This window comes from Pelobates fuscus, chromosome 1 (genome assembly GCF_036172605.1).
Source record: "Pelobates fuscus isolate aPelFus1 chromosome 1, aPelFus1.pri, whole genome shotgun sequence".
Taxonomy (NCBI): Eukaryota; Metazoa; Chordata; class Amphibia; order Anura; family Pelobatidae; genus Pelobates; species Pelobates fuscus.
This window is the reverse complement of record NC_086317.1, coordinates 73,018,089-73,042,526: the sequence shown is the minus strand read 5'-3', so window position 1 is coordinate 73,042,526 and position 24,438 is coordinate 73,018,089.

The window sequence follows — 24,438 nt, the reverse complement described above, 5'->3', positions numbered from 1 at the left end:
AGCTTTTAGTATCCTCTGTACAAGTGCATTAACCTGTAAAATAGACTATAGAGCAATATGTATTTAAATGAACACTTTAAACAGTTTCAGCACATTTTTTTTTTTTTAAAGGAAAGATTTCTATAGAAATTGGCACATTTATAAATTAACCTTGTTACACCCTGCCTCCTTAGCTGTCAGACAACTGGTCCCGCTATGTTCTAGTAGTTTTGATCAGTGGAGCTAAACTCAAAAGGCAGGCATTGCCCAGAACCTGCACTGCAAACACTTATCATTGAGTTGCACTGGGAATTCTATGATTGGACAGCCACAGAAAGACGACGACTGTCCTGGGGAAAATCTGCAGCTTTTGCATGTTGCTTTAGATATAATCTAATGGAAAATATGCATAAATAACTGCATACATGTTTTCATTGATGGTATAACTATTAAAACAAATTTAAAATGCTTTTTAGGCTGGCAATATTCTACAAAAGTACAAATCTCAGAACCTAAAATAAACTAGAATGACATTGGGTCCTGTAATTAGTCTGAATTGATTATATTTACTAAATACAAACGCAAAACATTGTTAATCCTGTTGATGTGAATATGAGCTAAATTCGCTCAGAAGGTTCTTGAAACACTCAAATGTTTCCCAGTTGTGTCTCGAGTGTTTTCTGAATCTACCAAGCATTGTCTAATTTAAAGGGTTTACTTAACATTTTAACTGGTAACTTTTCAGATAATCTGTGAGCGTAATTTATAGAACATGGTTTGTGTCATTTCAGCAGTATTATTGTCTGATTGGAGCCCTGACCACGCTCTTGGAGATAAGCACTCAACCATTGTAGGAGTTTCTCATGGAGTAGATGATGCAGTAATGAAGACGTATAATATTTTCAAACGTTCAAAGATTTGCTAGAGCCTCCTATAATTTGAATACATTGGCATATAGTGGAGGGCAGAGCGTGACTGAGTGTTTATGGCATTTTTACACCTTGCATTATCAAGAGGACAAGGTGTTTCTCACTCACAGAAACAGAAGATGGGATGTGTCTTTTTTATCACTATTCACTTTACATTTTAGAGACTGGAATATGTCAGTCGCAAGAGATCAACCATTTTTGAGTTTTTGGATGTATTACATTTAGCACTAACAATGGTATCATGGTTATTTATTGATGCAAGATATATTGATGGAACCTTTGACTAACTGCATTGTTCAGTCCACATGTCTGTTTCCATTTCACAATCCATTAACAATAGGTGTTAAATTGGCTAGCTTTACTTATCTAAGGATACTTCTTGTTATTCCTAATATAATTAAAGGGACACTATATGCCCCAAAAGAGCCTTAGCTTAATAGAGCAGTTTGGGTGTGTAGGTCATTCCCCTGCAGTCTCATTGCTCATTTCTCTACCGTTTAAGAGTTAAATCACTTTGTTTATAGAGCCAAAAAAACAGTCAATATACCCTTCACTCATTTACCTAATTCTAGCGCCAGAGGCGGCTCTAGACTTTATGAGGCCTTAGGCGAAACGCAAACATGATGCCCCACTAACAAAAAAGTGTCACATATACACATTGATGCACTGTCTACCTGTGTATGTGCCTGAGAGTATCCTTGTGTGTGCGAATGTATGTCTCTGTGAGCATATTTGCGTTTTTGTCTGAGACCCTATGTGTATGGGGTAGCTGATGGTGAGAGGGAGCGGGGGGTGTGATGGTGAGAGGGAGCGGGGGGTGTGATGGTGAGAGGGAGCGGGGGGTGTGATGGTGAGAGGGAGCGGGGGTTGATGGTGAGAGGGAGCGGGGGTTGATGGTGAGAGGGAGCAGGGGGTTGATGGTGAAAGGGAGCAGGGGGTTGATGGTGAAAGGGAGCAGGAGGTTGATGGTGAAAGGGAGCAGGGGGTTGATGGTGAAAGGGAGCAGGGGGTTGATGGTGAAAGGGAGCAGGGGGTTGATGGTGAGAGGGAGCAGGGGGTGATGGTAATGTGAGAGGGAGCGGGTGGTGATGGTAATGTGAGAGGGAGCGGGGGGTGATGGTAATGTGAGAGGGAGCGGGGGTGATGGTAATCTGAGAGGGAGCGGGGGTGATGGTAATCTGAGAGGGAGCGGGGGGTGATGGTAATCTGAGAGGGAGCGGGGGGTGATGGTAATGTGAGAGGGAGCGGGGGGTGATGGTAATGTGAGAGGGAGCGGGGGGTGATGGTAATGTGAGAGGGAGCGGGGGGTGATGGTAATGTGAGAGGGAGCGGGGGGTGATGGTAATGTGAGAGGGAGCGGGGGGTGATGGTAATGTGAGAGGGAGCGGGGGGTGATGGTAATGTGAGAGGGAGCGGGGGGTGATAGTAATGTGAGAGTGAGAGGGGGTAGTGTGAGAGTGAGAGGGGGTAATGTAAGAGTGAGAGGGGGGTAATGTGAGAGTGAGAGGGGGGTAATGTGAGAGTGAGAGTGGGGGGTAATGTGAGAGTGGGGGGCTAATGTGAGAGTGGGGGGCTAATGTGAGAGTGGGGGGGCTAATGTGAGAGTGGGGGGGCTAATGTGAGAGTGGGGGGGCTAATGTGAGAGTGGGGGGGTAATGTGAGAGTGGGGGGGTAATGTGAGAGTGGGGGGGTAATGTGAGAGTGGGGGGGGTAATGTGAGAGTGAGAGCGGGGTGATGTGAGAAGGAGGGGGTGATGGTGAGTGGGGGGTGGTGACGGAGGGTTATGCTGAGGGTGGTGATGCTGAGGGTGGTGGGGGATAATGCTGAGGGTGGTGAGGGGCGATGCTGAGGGTGGTGAGGGGCGATGCTGAGGGTGGTGATGCTGAGGGTGGTGGAGGGTGATGCTGAGGGGGGTGATGCTGAGGGGGGTGAGGGGTGATGCTGAGGGTGGTGGGAGGTGAGGCTGAGGGTGGTGGGGGGTTATGGGGGATGGTGAGGGTGGTGAGGGTGAAGGGGTGAGGCTGAGGGTGGGGAGGGGTGTTGGTGGTGGGGGTGAAGCTGAGGGTGGTGGGGGGTGATGGTGACTGTGGTGGTGGGTGTAGCTGAGGGTGGTGGGGGTGATGGTGGTGGTGGGGAGTGAGGCTGAGGGTGGTGGGGGTGATGGTGGTGGGGTGAGGCTGAGGGTGGTGGGGGTGATGGTGGTGGTGGGGGTGAGGCTGAGGGTGGTGGGAGTGATGGTGGTGGGGGGTGAAGCTGAGGGTGGTGGGGGTGATGGGGTGGTGGGGAGTGAGGCTGAGGGTGGTGGGGGGTGATGGTGGTGGTGGGGGGTGAGGCTGAGGGTGGTGGGGGTGAGGCTGAGGGTGGTGGGGGTGATGGTGGGGGGTGAGGCTGGTGGGGGGTGAAGCTGAGGGTGGTGGGGGTGATGGTGGTGGTGGGGAGTGAGGCTGAGGGTGGTGGGGGGTGATGGTGGTGGGGGTGAGGCTGAGGGTGGTGGGGTGATGGGGTGGTGGGGAGTGAGGCTGAGGGTGGTGGGGGGTGATGGTGGTGGTGGGGGGTGAGGCTGAGGGTGGTGGGGGTGAGGCTGAGGGTGGTGGGGGTGATGGTGGGGGGTGAGGCTGGTGGGGGGTGAAGCTGAGGGTGGTGGGGGTGATGGTGGTGGTGGGGAGTGAGGCTGAGGGTGGTGGGGGGTGATGGTGGTGGGGGTGAGGCTGAGGGTGGTGGGGTGAAGGTGGTGGGGGTGAGGCTGAGGGTGGTGGGGGTGATGGTGGTGGTGGGGGTGAGGCTGAGGGTGGTGGGAGTGATGGTGGTGGGGGGTGAAGCTGAGGGTGGTGGGGGTGATGGGGTGGTGGGGAGTGAAGCTGAGGGTGGTGGGGGGTGATGGTGGTGGTGGGGGGTGAGGCTGAGGGTGGTGGGGGTGAGGCTGAGGGTGGTGGGGGTGATGGTGGGGGGTGAGGCTGGTGGGGGGTGAAGCTGAGGGTGGTGGGGGTGATGGTGGTGGTGGGGAGTGAGGCTGAGGGTGGTGGGGGGTGATGGTGGTGGGGGTGAGGCTGAGGGTGGTGGGGTGAAGGTGGTGGGGGTGAGGCTGAGGGTGGTGGGGGTGAGGCTGAGGGTGGTGGGGGGTGATGGTGGTGGGTGAGGCTGAGGGTGGTGGGGGTGATGGTGGTGGTGGGGAGTGAGGCTGAGGGTGGTGGGGGGTGATGGTGGTGGGGGTGAGGCTGAGGGTGGTGGGGTGAAGGTGGTGGGGGTGAGGCTGAGGGTGGTGGGGGTGATGGTTGTGGGGGTGAAGCTGAGGGTGGTGGGGGTGAGGCTGAGGGTGGTGGGGGGTGATGGTGGGTGAGGCTGAGGGTGGTGGGGGTGATGGTGGTGGTGGGGAGTGAGGCTGAGGGTGGTGGGGGGTGATGGTGGTGGGGGTGAGGCTGAGGGTGGTGGGGTGAAGGTGGTGGGGGTGAGGCTGAGGGTGGTGGGGGTGATGGTGGTGGGGTGAAACTGAGGGTGGTGGGGGGTGATGGTGGGGGGGTGAGGCTGAGGGTGGTGGGGTGATGGTGGTGGGGGGTGAAGCTGAGGGTGGTGGGGGGTGATGGTGGTGGTGGGGTTGATAGTGGTGGGGGTGAGGCTGAGGGTGGGGAGGGGTGAGGGTGGTGGGGTGATGGTGGTGGGGGGTGAAGCTGAGGGTAGTGGGGGTGATGGTGGTGGGGGGTGAAGCTGAGGGGGGTGGGGGTGATGGTGGTGGGGTGAGGCTGAGGGTGGTGAGGGTGGTGGGGGTGATGGTGGTGGTGGTGAGGCTGAGGGTGGTGGGGGTGATGGTGGTGGGGGGTGATGGTGGTGGTGGGGGGTGAGGCTGAGGGTGGTGGGGGTGATGGTGGGTGAGGCTGAGGGTGGGGGTGGGGTGGTGAAGCTGGGGGTAAGCCTGAGGGTGGTGGGGGGTTGTGGGGAGGGAGAGCCTACCTTTCCCTGGTGGTCCAGTGGGCTCCCTGGTGGTCCGGTGGCCACTGCTCACGGTCTGCAGCTCCTCAGAGCTGCAGACCGTGTAATCTCGCGAGATTTCAGAGCGTTGCCGTGGTAACCCGCGGCAACGCTCTGATTGGCCAATTCTCGTGAGTCACATGGTCTGCAGCTCTGCACACTGCGGAGCTGCAGACCAGTGTCTGCGATGGTGGCCGGGCAGCCAGGAGGGGCCTCGCACCCGGCGGCATACCGGGCAAGCCGCCGGGCCCCTTCCTGGTGTCAGGTCCTCGGCCAGTGACCGAGGACCTGACACACTCTGCCAACAGGCGGTTTAGGCGGCCGCGAGGCCCCCGCCAGCGCGAGGCCTTAGGCGGCCGCCTAAACCGCCTAATTAGAGAGCCGCCTCTGTCTAGCGCCAATGGCCTTAGGCACTGGCTCAGTCCTCTGCCTCATCCGATCTTATCCGACAGGTGGGAAGTGTGAGGGGGGCAAATGCACACGCATGGCAAGCACGACAAGCAGGGTTAGCGGATTAGGCCTTCCTTATAAAAAAACATCGAATTAATAGAAACATAGAAACATAGAATGTGACGACAGATAAAAAACATTCGGCCCATCTAGTCTGCCCAATTTACTAAATACTTTCATTAGTCCCTGGCCTTATCTTATAGTTAGGATAGCCTTATGCCTATCCCACGCATGCTTAAACTCCTTTACTGTGTTAACCTCTACCACTTCAGCTGGAAGGCTATTCCATGCATCCACTACCCTCTCAGTAAAGTAATACTTCCTGATATTATTTTTAAACCTTTGTCCCTCTAATTTAAGACTATGTCCTCTTGTTGTGGTAGTTTTTCTTCTTTTAAATATAGTCTCCTCCTTTACTGTGTTGATTCCCTTTATGTATTTAAATGTTTCTATCATATCCCCCCTGTCTCGTCTTTCCTCCAAGCTATACATGTTAAGATCCTTTAACCTTTCCTGGTAAGTTTTATCCTGCAATCCATGAACCAGTTTAGTAGCCCTTCTCTGAACTCTCTCTAAGGTATCAATATCCTTCTGCAGATACGGTCTCCAGTACTGCGTACAATACTCCAAGTGAGGTCTCACCAGTGTTCTGTACAATGGCATGAGCACTTCCCTCTTTCTACTGCTAATACCTCTTCCTATACAACCAATCATTCTGCTAGCATTTCCTGCTGCTCTATTACATTGTCTGCCTACCTTTAAGTCATCAGAAATAATCACCCCTAAATCCCTTTCCTCAGATGTTGAGGTTAGGACTCTATAAAATATTCTGTACTCTGCCCTTGGGTTTTTACGTCCAAGATGCATTATCTTGCACTTATCCACATTAAATGTCAGTTGCCACAACTCTGACCATTTTTCTAGTTTACCTAAATCATTAGCCATTTGGCTTATCCCTCCTGGAACATCAACCCTGTTACATATCTTAGTATCATCAGCAAAAAGACATACCTTACCATCAAGACCTTCTGCAATATCACTAATAAAAATATTAAAGAGAATGCGTCCAAGTACAGATCCCTGAGGTACCCCACTGGTGACAAGCCCAAGCTTCGAATATACTCCATTGACTACAACCCTCTGTTGCCTGTCACTCAGCCATTGCCTAATGCATTCCTATGGGATTTTCACGGATGCTGGGTGCCCTCATGCAGAACGTGAGGACGTCCAGTGTCAGTTAGGCAACCTAAAGTCTGGTAAAATCTTGAAAGCACCTCTAGTGGATGTCTTAGTGCTGCAATGTAATATTTTACATTGCAGGACTAAGGTCTACAGAGACACTGTACCTCGACCACTTCAATAAGCTGAAGTGGTCTGAGTGCCTATAGTGTCCATTTCAGATACAAAGCTAAATGAAGCTATTAACAGTAAAATGAGAGGCAGGAAGGAGTTAACAGTTTCACTAGTTAGATTTAGGGGTACAATATTGCTTTAGGTGAAGATTGTGTACCTGGAACATCATGCTTAGCTTTGTTACACCCTCCCACAAAAAATGCAGATGGTATATGATATATATCAACGAAGAGACAGTCGTGGTACTGTAACTATTAGGCCTGAATATTAAAATATGATATCAAATTTATACGTGCACACTCTCTCATACTACACATCTGTTCTTCCTACCTCTTTTTGTACATGTGTCTGCTTGTACACACATATTAACCTACATATAGATAAGCATTTTACGATCAACTGCATCTTTATCTTTGCCCATACATTTATGTCTTTAAGTCATTTAAAGTGTCTGCAAAAACCATATCACAATATAGAAATAAAAACATAAAAAAATAATGATAGAAACATCACACACAGCTGTAATTGCAACATGCTGTGTACAAGATCTTTAAGATTTCATTTCACGTAAGGTTAACTGATATTTCTGGCAGAATGTGTTTTTTCCAAAGATCACAGTAAAGAGCATGATCATAAATAGAACTTTAAGTAACTTACCTAATGACCCCCTGTAACTCTATCTGCCTGAAGTGTAGCCACTTGCTGCTTTGTGTTGCCTAGTAACATCTCTACGTATAGCTGACAAGTGTTTAATGGGATTTTTTTTTTCTAATCATCTATAATTGCAATAAAACATATCATTGCACAAAAGAGAGATACACAGACACAACATATGGCTTAAAATGATCACTAGCTTGATTGGTACTCTTAAAATGGTTTAAATTTTATTGGCCTTAACCAATTAGCCACTATATGTCCAAAACATGTAACACAATATTTCTGGTAATCAAGTTATTATAATTTAGCAGGTGAAGTGGCATTCTTTCGATTAACCTAGTATCGAGCAATGAACTGAGTCAACTGAAGCAGCTCATTTGAAATGTAAAATGTTTTTTTTTTCCCTGCATTAAAAATGCATTGGGATATTCCATAGCAACAGCACATGCCTACCGATTCTTATTTTCAAAGTTCAAGTCAATTAAATTTAAAGGACTATATGGCATCACTGCAAGGTGTCTGCAAAATAATTCTTCCAAGTAAGGAATGCCTAGAGAATTATCAAGCAAGCGGAAAGCTAAGAACTCATTAGAAAGTATATTTTAATCCGACTCACTTTTCAAAAAACTAAATGTATGAAATTCAATATGTGAAATTTATAGTGAGCACATAGCTTTGGGGAAAACCATAATTTTGAGTATGGTATAGATTGTTCTTCTGTGCTACTTAAAAATGTAAAATTCTGTACACTTGTGCATTTTAAAGAATTAAAATTCTGTACCTTTACTCATTTTCATTTATTAATTCATCATCTGCAAGTGCTAGACTTGATGATAATCCTTTTTTAAAAATGCTTTCCAAAAGATTTGGAAACAATAGCTCACAGTATTTATTTCAGAGTTATTGTACACAGGAAAGAAAAACTGAAATTAAAATGTCCAAATAAAAGGTGGTATTAAACATTTCAGTATATAAATATGTTGACATTATAATGGGATAAAGCCTACATATATAAATGCAGTTATCTAGTTAAAACACAGACATGCTATATAGGACGTATAAGTCTACTTTAATGTGTGCCCAGAATCTACCTTTTCTCCTACCCCCTTGGCTGTTCTAGTGCAGTAAAGTGCAAGGCAAACAATGCAAGCTGCTGTACAATATGCGTGAGGGTAAAGAGTGAATCTACCAACTGGCTCTTTGAAAGAGTAATCTGCGTGCGATCCAAGAGGAAAATAATTGGGATGTATTGTGATGGAATGCAAATAGTAAACAGCCATAAAAAAGATTTGATGATCCAAGTATATTGGAATAGTGAAGTAACATAGTATGGGGAAGGACAGTCTGTCCAATGTAACAGCAAGAAGGTGGATTGATACAGCACCATCCCAACACATTTATTTTGTAGTGGTTGGGTAAGATTACAACAGAGGTTGAGATTCTGCATGTTCTTCTGTCCAGTCTATCTTGGAGAGCTTTGTGCCATGTGCAACAAGTGAAGGGTTCATCACTCTGACCACTTATTCTTTGTCACTGACCTGCTCAATCAAGCTATTGCTATCAGGTCGGGAAGACCCAAAATACAGACTTTAGGTTCTATCAGAGCATACAGAAAGGGTAAAATAAGGGTACTCAAGAGAAACAAGCCAAGATCACAGGAATATAAAAGTCACAGAGTCGATAATGCCAAACCAAGTCAAGGATGCCAGAAAACAGGATAGTCAAGAACAAGCTGAGTCAAATACCATAGAATTAAAGTAAGAACAGAAGTGCATGCTAACGTGATCACAAACCTCTATAGGGCACTGGGCTGTGTCATCAGGGTTTGTACAGGTAATTATGGTTCTATCCTACATGTTTGCCCAAACTATACATTGACATAGTTCAGAAGACACATAAGATGGAGCGAATGGGCAGAGAGAATGGGCAATTTACCAACAGTCAGCACAGAACAACTAAACAATAATATCTTTGTTGTATTGTGTATAAATAGCAAGCCCTATGTAAGCCACTGTCACAATTCCTGGCACGGACTGTTACATTTTGTACTATTGAGAGGCACAATAGTTTCAATAGTAAATGAAAAGTTTATGTGGTAATATTTGGCATATATTGTGACATTTGTGCCCATACACAATGGCGTTTGCTTGAAAATCATTATACTTAAATCAGGAATTTGAATATCTGGTCAGCTTAATTTATGAACCGAATATAATGTTTACAATGCATACACCATAAGGCCTCTTTGAGAACTCAGTATATAGATGGTTATGTAGAGTGAGCAGAAAGGCTCACAGTGTGGTTGTATGATAAAGTGTGCAATGCTACCAGCTGTAGACAGGAGACTTTGGTAACAGACTGAGTAGTGACCAATGCAAAAGTGAGATCTAATGAGAGCTTCCAATATTATGAGTCGTTGGTTTAAGAAGACAGAAACAATGGAATAAGTGAGAGTGAGAGATTAATGCAATAGCTGTGGAGAGGCAAGTGCAAAGTCCATAATGGTAGACCAGTTGACTTTATGATTAATCAATGACAAAACCAGAACATTCCTCACATGGGCAATTATGATTAAAAAAAAAACCTTTACAACTAAGCATTAGCTTGTGACATCACTGCACAAGGAATATGAAACACAGTTAACTTAGTTAGGGGAAATTCTGACAGCCACACACCCATCTCCATCTCTACATTAACCCCATCTGATTGATGTGTGTGTTGGGCTTTGGAGTATCTAAGGGAACTTGTGGATTGGGATTGCTTTGTAGCCATGCCCCCTGAAATACACGGAATTCTGGTATGTTTGGTTGCTCAGGAGATGTTGCAATTATATTTGCCAAGTTACTACTACACAAAAGATAAAAGTACACATGATATTAAAATTATTAGTCCAAATAAATTATTAAAACCCCTCAGTAAACTGATACTTGATAGTTCACAAGTTTTTTAAGTAAATAATAGAGAAACACATTATCTTTTGTACCACCAACGGCATGAACAAATAAAGATAAAATCTGAATGAATCTGAATAAATGAATCCCAGTCCAAATGAATATCTTTCGAGTTTGTAAAGTAAATATCCAGATTCTTTCTCATTCAAGAAAGGGAAATGGAAGGCACAAAAGAAAAATGTGTGAACTGTGTGATTGATTATACAGTATAAAAAAAATGTATTCCAAATAAAAAAATAAAAAAATCTATTTTTATGTTTGAAATATCTTTTCATTTCCTTTGTTAAAATAGTTATTATTTTTTAGCTGTTTTCCATCATATATGTGAGGTGCATTATTTTTTAGTAATTTAAAGTCATACTCTCTTTTTGTTGTCTATGTCATTTAGACAAAATAGACAATTATATCCATTCCGAGGATGAAGTAAGATTAATCTAATGCCTTTCAAATAAAGGGACTATAGACCTCCATATTTTATAAAATGAAGGTGCACAGGGGTGATGGAACTAATGTCCTCAATATCAAGCAAATGCTCTCATATTCTTCCTTTCAGGCAAAGAGCATTTTGACCCACATATTGCATTGCACATTTATTACAAGTAATTAAATAAATAACAAAAATTGGACTTGCACTTAATATAGCAATGCATCCTGAAATTACATTTCATAAAAAAATGACATGAGTTCCCCACCCCAGTCAATGTGATGGCAATGTGATGACAATGATTGCATCTGGGTGTAAATGTAGGTATACTCTTATTTAAAAAAAAAAAACACAACATGGTAGCTCAATTCTGCAACTCAATGTTCAGTTCACTGAGAGAGGTTTTAATTAAACTGTGGATTTTGTTGAATTGGCAATGCAATTAAAACATTGGAAAAATAACCCAACTCTGGGCTAGCTGGTTGGCTGTCTCTGTTTTTATGGATAGCTTTATCAGTTGCGGATAATTAATGATTTTGTGAATACACCTTTTAAAGGGTACATGCTTTTTTAAGAATGATCAATGTTTCCCCTGCTTTAAACACCTGCCCTGCTTGCCCTCATAGTCTTTCACCTGCCCACCCCAATAGCCATATTTCTTTAAAATATAACAAATAATGTTTCATGACATGTGCTTGTTGAACCATAAGTTTTCTTTTTCACTGTACCAACACGTTACATACAAAATTTTAAAGGACACATAAGGATTTATTGTGATACCCTTCATGCATACATATCTTGTCATTTATTATCAATAAAATATAAACAATAATGAAAAATGTGGCCAAAAAAAAACTTTTTTGCCATTTCTGCATCATCATACAGAACTATACCCAAAAACGATTTAATTTGTCCTGATTTTTAAATTACCTAAGATGCCTAAGAGTTTAATCTATTTTGGCATGTGTACCTCCCATCACGCACACACATGCTTTGTCTGGCTGAGAATCTTGGATGTTACAACATATTCAACGTGATTATTCAACCACAGTGATTTACAATGAAGTTCATTAATTAGCGAGGTGTCACTAACTCTGGCCTCATCTGAAAAAGGGGTGCCCCAGGTAACTAGGGATTTAGCCCCTGCTGGCTCTTAAAGGGCCAGACATAACGGCACGTCATGTGGTTTTATAGCAAGTTAACACAAGATGAGCCGGTACATATTGTGTTCAGAAGGGGTTAAATCATCAACATTTTAAACAATTTTAATGTGTCAAAAAATATATTCTGCAATGGTGTAAAGGTCCTGAAGCTACAAAGGTCATAGCATTGAGCATATGGCAATGTCCATTAGAAAGAGTAATAGAAAATGTTGATAGCTTAGATGCTCACGTAATGAAGCAAACATTAAAATAGGATTGATGGAAATAAACATTGTTCAAAGCTGTCATATCTTTGAATGCACTTTCCCATCATATTCCATCCAAGAAAAGCTCTTGTTACAAGGATGGTGTACAGGCTGGTCCAAGGATCCTACTTACGATATACATTTATAAATTGCAATTTTTAAATTCCATGCATACAACTAAGTATCATGAACTAGAATTTATCCAGTCCATTGATTATTTTAAAAAATGTTATAAGTATACTATGTTACCATTACTAATTATCACTTGGTGAATTCAAATTGGACTAACAATATTTAGCCTGCAAGAGCTGAATGTAAATAGATATTATTTATACAATCATTTTTGGCTAAGTTGCAATTTTTCTGAATTTAGGCAGATCGGCAGATATTACAAATTCTGTAACTCTGCAATGCCATATAGACATATAGCAAAATAAATAATTTGTGCAATGGCCGAGCATGTTTGTTTGATTTTTGATTCAGAGTTCCATTCGTGAATAAGAAAAAAGATGATTAATCATTAGAGGACAGCCACTTAATGTTGATTTATTTTCAAAGGTCAAACTAGAAGGGACCAATTGAGGAACAAAATAGAGAAGCAGTAAGAAGAAAAAAAAGGATATTTATTGATATTTATATATAAATGTATATTAAATATTTAATAAACATATAAAGTACATAAATATAGAATTTGTTTTACCACTCCTCTTCTTTATCCTTCTATTGGTTACTGTTTTCACTTGATGTGTAAACCAAATACATAGTATTTATGTTCTGTATATATTGTGCAGGACACTGATTTGTCCAATTTCAATGCCCTTTTGGTTCATCCAAATCATTTTCACAAATTTTTTGCTGGGGCAATATTTGGACAAACACATCAATGGCTATCGGACTACCTAAACTAAACTTTTTTCAGACAAAGTGATTCTGTTGAAACAAACATTTTTGCTATGCACAAGTAAAATATATCCGTAATATAATGCGTATACTACAATGCAGTATATATCAAATGTACAGAAGTGAATATTTGGTAGCATAGGTCATTAAAACGTTTTTCCATCATATCATGGACAGGGTTATTTACTTATTAGAACAGCAAAATCCAGACATTGTTCATGCTATTTAACAATGTCTGGATTTTGCAATTCTGACTCTGAATGAGCATGAATTAGGCTCTTATCAGGACTGAACTCCACCTGATGGCTTATATTTCCAGACCCAAATGCTTTAAACCTGGGCCCAGATTTAAAAAAATCAGAATTATTTGCATGTGACCCATGCTGGATAGCCGCCACATTAAAGTAAAACAAACAACAACAAAAAAAGTTTATAGGAGTCTGACCCCATTTTACTAAAAGGAAGAACTTTGACATTCCTCTGCACCTACCCCTGGCATACAGAAGTTTAATCATATCTACTAAACATTAAAAACTTGCAATTGGGCAACTGTAACGAAAATATACCCCAACACGCAGGATTCAACTCAACAGAAGACAACACAGAGGGAAGATACGTCTACCGGACCTTAGAATGGCCGGACTCGACGTACATGAGAGAAATACAGAGTCAGGAACGATCCGAGGTCAAGGGCACAAAGAGACAGCGTAAACTAGGACTAGCCCGGGGTCTGATACACAGTAAACAGCAAGCGGCAAACAGAACAGATAAGGATAAAGAGAAAACGTAGTCACAAACAAAGCCAAGGTCAAGTACGAAGGAACACAACTGAACACAACAAGCGCTAAAGGGAACTGAAACAGAAACCACGATAGGGCAAGGAACTAAGGGAAAAAGGTGAGTATATATGCCTAAACATCTATTTTGATTGGTCCTTGTCACACCCACGCCCCCAAAAGGTAAGTGTATTGGGAGTTTGGCATGACAGGGACCAATGGGAGGCATGTGCCAATTTAGGCTCCCACTGTCCCTTTAAGAGCGCGCCCGAGACCCGCGGTGTGCTCTTAGAGTCTGGCGGGACACGTGACCGCTTCTCGCGGTCACTGGCCGCCTTCCTGTTGCAACCATTGGATGAGCCGCGCGCGGCTCGTGCAGCAGCAGAGCCGCGCGCGGCTTGAACAGAGGACCCCGGACGGCCCCTGGAAAGGTTAAGTACTGCTACAGCAACTCCCTTGTGTTTCCTTCTAAGCCCCCACCAGTGGCCTCCGGGACAATAAAATAAAATAATGGGGGAATATCCTTCCCCCCATAATATCAACACTGCAATGCATGAAAAGTAAATCCAAAATGATCCTTCAAGGTGGGAGAAGCCTTTTCCGTGCTTTGAATTCTCATTAGAGTGCTCTGAGCTCTTTGAAAATCTCACTTGTCTCAATGTTTGTGTGCATATATGCCCATATGGCAATTCAGAAATCATTAAACTTGGAGAAGTTTTATGTGATATCCTGTGCATGCTTTTAAGTTAGGTGCAATACAATTCACTTTTTTTATATGGTATAGAATGTTCTATACCATCTTTCTTTATATCTCTTTTATATATATGAAATATCAAGATTAATGTTGGCTGTATTGTTTGTATTCCATCCCTATAATCTATTTCAACACCTCAATTATGTTGTGGTGTATGAGTGCCATTCATTGTTCAGTTTTGGGGAGTGATTACCTATATAGTGCTATAAAATGTGGTTTTGTTTTCCTTTATTGTAGGTTTTCTGTATCTCTATGTATTTGCATCCAGTATTTTGTATATCAGGATTGGGAAAACATGGGAGAAGCAAGCCATTGGGTGCAACAGAGACACACACACTCACCGACAGACACACATACAATAACTGACAGACACACACACACATTCACTGACAGGCACACAATCAATTACAAACACTCACACACTCACTGACAGACACACACACACACACACTTATTGACAGACACACTTATTGACTGACACAAACACACACTCACTGACAGACATACTCACATACTCACACACTCACAGACACACATATACATACACTCACTGACAGACACACACTCACACTCACTGATATATACACACACACTCACTGACAGATACACCAACCGACAAACACACACAAAAACACTCACTGACAGACCCACACACATTCACTGACAGACACACACTCAATGACAGACACACTCACTGACAGACACACTCACTGACAGACATAATCACACACTCACTGACAGACACACACACACACTTGCTTATACACACACACAAACACACACACACACTGACAGACACATTAATTGACTGAAACAAACACACACTCACTGACAGACATACTCACACTCACTGACAGACACACACACACACACACACTCACTGACAGACAAACTCATTGACTGACACAAATACACACTCACTGACAAACATACTCACACACTCCCTGACAGACACATTCACTCACTGACACACACACACATTTGCAGACACACTTACTGACATACACACACACACACAGACACTCACTGACATACACACACACACTCAATGACAGAAAAACACATTGACTGACACAAGCACACACTTAATGACAAACATACTCACACACTCACACTCACTGACAGACACACACACTCACACTCACTGATAGATACACATACACTCACTGACAGATACACCCACCCACCAAAAGAAACACACACACACACACTGACAGACACACACACACACACACACATTCACTGATAGATACACTCACACACTCACTTACAGACACACTCACTGACAGACATACTCACACACTCACTGACAAACACACACACACTCACACACTTACTGACACACACACACTCACTCCCTCACACTGACAGACACATTCATTGACTGAAAGAAACACACACTCAATGACAGACATACTCACACTCACTGACAGACACACACACAAACACACACTCACTGACAGATAAACTAATTGACTGACACAAACACACACTCAGTGACAAACATACTCACACACTCACTGACAGACACATTCACTTACAGACACACACACATATGCAGACACACACTTACTGACATACATACACACACACACACACTCACAGACACACACTCACTAACAAACATATTGTGTGACATTTGGGGGTTATTGGGTCTCAGCTAGATTTCGCTGTCTACTAGTGTGTATACCTTGTTTGTGTTTCATAGTGTCATGCTTAGGGTGTTCGTCCCTGGTCAGGTCTGTAGATGTAGGTGTGCGGTGCGTCTGTTAGCGACCTCAGGTTGGACTATGTTGTATCTGCTATCTTATCAATGTGAAGCGCAGTTGTTAGAGAACTGAGGCGAACAGGGCCGGTGCAAGGATTGTTGACGCCCTAGGCAAAAGAAAGATTTGCAGCCCTCCCTCCCCCTCTCACCTCCCCCCCACACCCAGTGACATCGCAATGCCCCATCCATATGATCTGCCATATGAACTAACGCCAGTGCTGCACACAGTGTGTGTTTACATTAAAAAGCCTGCAGGGACAAACTATAGACACCAGAACCACTTTATTAAGCTGCAGTGGTTCTGGGGACTATAGTGTCCCTTTAGTGTGAGGTAAATTAGAGATTAGTGTCACTAATAATATACTAGATTGCCTACTTACAATCAGATGAGGATGGTGATGGGCTCTGGCTGCAGTCTGGCTGCACTGGTCTGGTGTAGAACAGGATCTCTGGAGGCTGTTTGTAACTGTGGTCACAAAATTCAATGTTCTGGGAGAACGGGAAGCAGCTCAATTTTTTGGGGCCCCTTACATAGCTCAAGGTCTGGGCCCCAGGGCCTGATGGTGAGTATGCCCATAAGGCCCACCAATAAGTCCACCTACATGTTCCACCCATGAGTTCGCTCACAGGGAGTGGAGTGTGTAGGGGATGTGTTATGTGTTACTGTAGAGAATCTAATGTGTGTGCTCATGGAATGTAGTGTATAGGGATACCAGTTTGTGTAGGTGATGCAGTGTGTTTGTGTGTAGTGGAAGCAGTGTGTTTTTGTGTAAGGGATAGAAAGCAGTGTGTGTTTGTGTATAAGGGATGTATTGTGTGTTTCTTGTTGTGTGTAAGGGACGCATTGTGTGAATCTGTGTTTGTATGCATAAGGGATGCAAAGTGTGTTTCTGTATATGTAAGGGAGGCAGTGTGTGTGTCTGTAAGGGGTTCGTTGAGTGTGTGTAAGAGATGCATTGTGTTTCTGTGTCTGTGTAAGAGAAGCAGTGTGTGTTTGCATGTGTGTGTAAGGGATGCATTGTGTGTTTCTGTGTATATGTGCAAAAGATGCGTTGTCTTTGTGTATAAGGGTTTCATTGTGTGTGTGTGTTTGTGTGTGTGTGTACTGGATGAATTGTGTGTTTCTCTGTGTGTAAGGGAAGCATGTTGTGTTTCTGTGTGTATAGGGATGCATTGTGTGTGTGTGTGTGTGTGTGTGTGTGCGTAGTGTGAACGAGCTCCCTGTCCTGCCCCCTGTCCCTTCCATCCCTTAGAGATCTCCCCTGCCCTTAGTGGTCTCTCCTCTCCCCCCACCTTCCTTAGTGGTCCCCTTGTCTCCCGGACTTTCCATTAGTGATCTCTCGTCTCCCCCTTAGTGGTCTCTGCTCTCCTCTGCCCCCCCTTTCCATTAGTGGTCTCTCCTCTCCCCCCACGATCCCCTAGTGGTCTATCCTCCACCCCCCTCCCTTAGCGGTCTCTCCTCACCCCCCTCCCCTAGTGGTCTCTCCACCACCCCCTCCCTCCTTTAGTGGTCTCTCCCTCCCCCACGTTCTCCTCAACCCCCCCTCCCTGTGTTCTCATCTCCCCCCCGTGTTCTCCTCTTTTTCTCCCCCATGTTCTCCTCTTATTCCCCCCTCCCTGTGTTCTCCACTTCTCCCCCCTCCCAGTGTTCTCCTCTTCTTCTTCCCCCGTCTCTGTAATCTCTTCTTCTCCCCCCTATAATCTTCTCTTCTTCTCCCCCCCTCGCTGTAATCTTCTCCCCTCCCCCCCTGTAATTTTCTTTTCTTCTCCCCCTTCCCTCACTGTAATCTCTTCTCCTCCCCCCTAATCTTCTCTTCTCCCCCCTCCCGGTAATCTTCTCTTCTTCTCCCCCCCCTGTAATCTTCTCTTCTTCTCCCCCCATAATCTTCTCTTCGTCTCCCCCCTCCCTCCAATCTTCTCCACTCCCCCCTCATTCCCTGTAACCTTCTCTTCTTCTCCCTCCAATCTTCTCCACTCCCCCTCCCTCCCTGTAGTCTTCTCCCCCCTCCCTCCCTGTAATTTTCTTCACTCCCACTCCCTCCCTGTAATCTTCTCCCCCCCTCCCTGTAATCTTCTATCCCCTCCCTCCCTGTAATCCCCCCTCCCTCCCTGCAATATTCTCCCCCCTACCTCCCTGCAATATTCTCCTCCCTCCCTCCCTGTAATATCCCCCCCCTCCCTCTCTGTAATCCCCCCTCTCTCCCTGCAATATTCTCCCCCCTCCCTCCCTGCAATATCCCCCCCGTAATATTCTTCCCCCTCCCTCCCTGTAATCTCCCCTTCTCCCCCTGTAATCTCCACCTCCCTCCCTGCAATATTCTCCCCCCTCCCTCCGTGCAATATTATACCCCCTCCCTGTAATATTCTTCCCCCCTCCTTCCCTGTAATCTTCCCCCCTCCCTCCCTGCAATATTATACCCCCTCCCTGTAATATTCTTCCCCCCTCCTTGCCTGTAATCTTCCCCCCTCCCTCCCTGCAATATTCTCCCCCCTCCCTCTCTGCAATATTCTCCCCCCTCCCTGCAATATTCTCCCCCCTCCCTCCCTGTAATCTTCCCCCCTCCCTCCCTGCAATATCCCCCCCTCCCTCCCTGCAATATTCTCCCCCCTCCCTGTAATATTCTCCTCCCTCACTCCCTGTAATCTCCCCCCTCCCTTCCTGTAATCTCCCCCCCTGTAATATTCTCCCCCCCTCCCTCCCTGTAATCCCCCCTCCCTCCCTGCAATATTCTCCCCCCCCTCCCTGCAATATTCTCCCCCCCCCCTCCCTGTAATATTCTCCCAGGGGGATCATGCCCATGTTGTTTAGAATCTTATTGATGGGGAAGGAGTCTCCCGCACCTAGGAGGGTCCACTAAGTCGGTGGCAGTCCCCCTCCTATCTGAGGATTATATTGTATCTGAATCATCGGGCTCGGTGATTAAGATATGTGTGGGGTTCGTCTGATATTGTCCCATGTTTTTAGGGTCTGCGCTACTGTAGAAGATGGTTCAAGGACCGCCTTTCTGATGGTCTTTCTGAGTTCCAGACCGTTGTAAGAAGGGAAGGGCCGATCTGGCTTTTATCCAGTTCAATGCATTGTTTATGTGCCGGTTGGGTATGCCACTCCAGTATCCGTTGTAGTACTGTCGCATGGTGGTATTTGCGCAAGTCAGGGAGCGCCAGTCCTCCCCACGTCCGTGGCAGGCATAATATTTCCTGTCTGAGTCTAGTCCATTCCAGACGAATTTCACCATTGCAGATCTGAGCGATGTGAAGTACGCTGTCGGCAGGGCTTGAGGAATTGTCTGGTATAAATATAGGATCCGCAGTAGTACATTCATTTTGAGGATCACAATTCGGCTGAACCACGATATATGCGGGTATGTCCACGTCTTCAGATCTTGTTGTATTCTTTTTTTTTTTTTGTGGTGTATAATAATAGTACAATAAGGCTTAAGGTGCCCCAATAGCAATCCTCAGGCATTTCTTCCCGCTTAACATGCAGGGCATACAAGAAACATGCAATTTTTTTTTATATATTAACAGGCTAGGTCAGTTATATCAGAGAGAGCGTTATTGAAACAAGTGAGTTAAACAGTGTGCTTATCCTTAGGTAACAGGCTAACTAGGTAATACAGGCTGGAACTAGCTTTGATATAAGATTGGTTTGCGTTGGGTAGTTTAAGCTTTCACACAAATATGTATGAGGCAGCAAGCTATGGTCTAAAGCTAAGGGGGGATAGTCCCCTGCAAATGATTATGGACTGGGGGCACACATGTGGCATTATGATCCCGGCAACTGCTGGTATTAGATCATCATAGGGTTAGCTAATATGCATATACAACTCTAAGCTAAAGGAGTTGGGTATATCTGAGGTGTGGAGATGGGTCACAGTGTAGTAAATGGTGTTCGAAGTGGTACAGCTTTGAGTCAAATTATACTGTCATTGAGAGTCACTGATCGCTCGGGTAGTAAGCAGTACTCATCTCCAGTAGTGTAGTTTCTCTCAGTTTGTTAGTCCGTGCCAGGGATCAGTCGTGTGTGCGAAGCCTGTGTTCAGGTCACCGCATCAGCCAATGCCTTCATCGGGTCGTGTGGCTGTCGGAGCGTGGGCGCAGGGGATGGTGCTGAGTAGTTTTGAGGAAGGGGGGGCTTCTCCCCAGCCCCAGGCCTCATGTCGGGTCTGCTTCTGTTTGCCACAGACTCGGTTGTCTACGTGGGCCGGGTCTTGCCCCAGATGGGCGCCGTGAGTGGCCCGGTGTTTCGCCGCCGTCAGCAGCGGGCGGGCTTCCGGCATGGTGGCTGAAGCTTCAGAGGACGTCTCCGTGGGACCTCCGGCCCGGGTGGGTATACATTGGTAGTAGCGGGAGGGGGAGAACAGGCTTTACCCGGGATCTGACCCCTCAGTTTCCTCCTCATCTTCTCCTATGTCCCCGCTCCGTGAGCCGGCGAGGACCCGGTTGGGTGTTGCTCCAGATGGGCCCAGAATTTCTGGAAAATTAAATACAGACTGGTAGGCTCGGGTAGTGTGAGTACAGGCCTGAATATAGTATCCGCCATGTTGCTAGGTTCAGGATATTCAGAGGCCCAGTCCGGGTGGTCAGGCGCAGTCCGCGTAACTTTGCATGCCAGCTTGGTGTGGACCGGGATAACCCCTGCCGATCAATAGGGGGGAACGGTGGTCTGAGCAGTGCTTTTCAGTGCTGCGGGACAACGGGAGAGCGGCCGTCTCCCCCATGTCCGCCTCGTGTGTAGGCCTCAGTGGCTGAGTGATCGGGACCTTGGCTTATAGCCTCGGGAAGGGTGTCATCCTGTAGGTCTCGGTGTCCCGAGTCACTTAGGAGCCAGAATGAGTCGAGTTATAGGTTCAGCTTAGTGGGATTCAGCGTAGTTTGTATGGGGCTGCAGGAGCTTCAGCAACACACGTCTGCTCTGTTCTGCAGTCAGGCCCCGCCCCCTTGTTGTATTCTTTGTAGCAACTAAACAGTTTTTTTAAAGTAGTTAACAAGGTGTGCAATCAAGATAAATGTAAAATAAGTAGTTCTTAAGTCAGATTCAACTATTGTGTTTTCATTTATATGTTTATATTTGTATTATTTCATTGTATTTATTGTAGCTTATTTCCATCGTCCTATTATATCACTGCTGCTGTGAAATTCTAACATTTTCGTAATATATCGGGTTTGGTAGTATGTTGCACATATTGTTACACATAAAAGCATTCTAAATTGAAATTCATCTGTTGTCTGTATGTTTCGTTATGATATATATGCGGCCCTTTTTTCGGGATAAAATATATTTTTGATTGTATTGTAACTCATTCTTACAGTAAGCACGTAGGATATACTTAAGTGTCATGAACTATGATGTCCTTGATATTGGCATTTAAACCCTTCAGGGTCTACTGCAAATCAGGCTTATGATTTAAGTGCAAAGGAGAGAAAGGTTACTTTTCTCACAACTGATTTAATTTAATCTTGTCTGCAATAAATCACCGCATTTTGGATATTGACCTCCATTGTTTTCTAGTTTTATTAGAATTCTATGATTTTGTGGTATACCGTATATACTCAAGTATAAGCCGAGTTTTTTAGCACATTTTTTGTGCTAAAAAAACCCAAATCGGCTTATACTCGAGTCAGAGTCTGTATTATGGCAATTTGCATTTCCATAATACAGACTGGGGGAGTGGGCGGCTGGCAGAGCTGTAACTTACCTCTCCTGCAGCTCCTGTCAGCTCTCTCCTCCTCCGCGCCGTCCGTTCAGCACCTCGGTCAGCTCCCAGTGTAAGTCTTGCGAGAGCCGCGGCTCTCGCGAGACTTACAGTGGGAGCTGACAGAGGGAGCTGCACGGACGGCGCGGAGGAGGAGAGAGCTGACAGGAGCTGCAGGAGAGGTAAGTTACAGCTCTGCCAGCCCCCCACTCCCCCCCACTGAACTACCAATGCTGGACCACCAGGGAGTAAGAGCCCCGCTCCCTGGCCAGCTAGCAAGCAGGGAGGGGGGACGAAAAAAAAGTAATTAGTAATAATAAAAAAATATATAATTAAATAATAAATAATAATACAAAAAAAATTAAATTAAAAAATAATAATACAAAAATTATAATTAAATTAAATAAATAAAAATAATAAGAAATAATAATAAAAAAAAATTTAAATAATAAAAAAAAAAATTGCCCACCCCCCACCAAGGCTCTGCAACACACACACACACACACTGCAGTCATACACTGCACTCATACACTGCACTCATACACACACTGCACTCATACACACACTGCACTCATACACTCACACTGCATTCATATACACACACTGCACTCATATACACACGCTGCACTCATACACACACGCTGCACTCATACACACACGCTGCACTCATACACACACGCTGCACTCATACACACACGCTGCACTCATACACTCACACTGCATTCATACACTCACACTGCATTCATACACTCACACTGCATTCATACACACACACAGCATTCATTATACACACACTGCATTCATTATACACACACTGTAAATAAATATTCAATTAACATAATTTTTTTAGGATCTAATTTTATTTAGAAATTTATCAGTAGCTGCTGCATTTCTCACCCTAGTCTTATACTCGAGTCAATAAGTTTCCCAGTTTTTTGGGGTAAAATTAGGGGCCTCGGCTTATATTCGGGTCGGCTTATACTCGAGTATATACGGTAAATTAGGTTAAAGGTCAGCAGTATGAACTTTCTTTACTTAATGGCACATCTTAGATGGATTGCTACCAGTATAAGAATGTATAAATACTGTTTCGTATAATGTACATATGTTTAGAAAATCTGCTTTGGGTTCAGTAATTCTGAGGAATCATGTATCCTCAATCCTCTCAAAATCCTTAACTCAAAATGCAACAGACATTTTCTTTTAAATTGCATCCTACATTCTACAGTCCTCTTTAACACAGCTTTTTAAATTGAAATAGGGGGTTTTAATTGAAGTTAAGGATAAGTACTAAACAGATTTTGGTTAGACACACAACATCATGACCTACAAATTATGCAGTTCCAAAAACTGCTGTTGTGAAACATCTACATATCTCGAGTAGGACCTTGGGAAAACATCTTCTGTGGGCACCATAATTACAGAGAAATTATGTTTTCTGAATTCTCCCAGAATTACTATGGGTGACTGTAGAAATTCTGAAATACATGACATATGTCTGCCTGTACTCATTTGCATGTCCTGGAATAATTGTATAAATTTGACAATAAATACATATACGTGGGCCTTTAAGGTTGGGTATACTGATGGATTCCACTTTGGTCGATATTCAGTAGGCTATTGATACTTTGGAAAGCGTTCAGAGAAGGGCTACTGAACTGGTTCATGGATCGCAGGATAAAACTTACAAGGAAAGGTTAAAGGATCTTAACATGTATAGCTAGGAGGAAAGACGAGACAGGGGGGATGTGATAGAAACATTTAAATACATACAGTGAATGAACACAGTAAAGGAGGAGACTATATTTAAAAGAAGAATAACTACCACAACAAGAAGACATAGTCTTAAATTAGATGGGGGGGAAAGAGTTAAAAATAATTTCAGGAAGTATTACTTTACTGAGAGGTTGGTGGACACATGGAATAGCTTTCAGCTGAAGCAGTAGAGGTTAACACAGTGAAGGAGTTTAAGCATGCGTGGGATAGCCATAAGGCTCTCCTAGACTTAAGAAAAGGCAAGGGACTAAGGAAAGTAGTTAGAAAATTGGGCAGACTAGATGGGCCAAACTGTTCTTATGTGCCGTCACATTCTATGTTTCTATGTTTTACTTATATAGCAGTACACCAACGCATAAGGACATACGCCATATTCTCACCTGTATGGACAAAATAAACAACAGTTAAAGGACCACTATAGTGCCAGGAAAACATACTGAGGGTCCCCCTCCCACCCGGCTCTGGAAAGGGGAAAAGGGGTAAAACTTACCTTTTTCCAGCGCTGGGCGGGGAGCTCTCTGCCTCCGATCCTCCTCCGTTCCGCCCCGTTGGCTGAATGCGCATGCGCGGCAAGAGCTGCACGCGCATTCAGCAGGTCGCATAGGAAAGCATTTACAATGCTTTCCTATGGACGCTTGCGTGCTCTCACTATG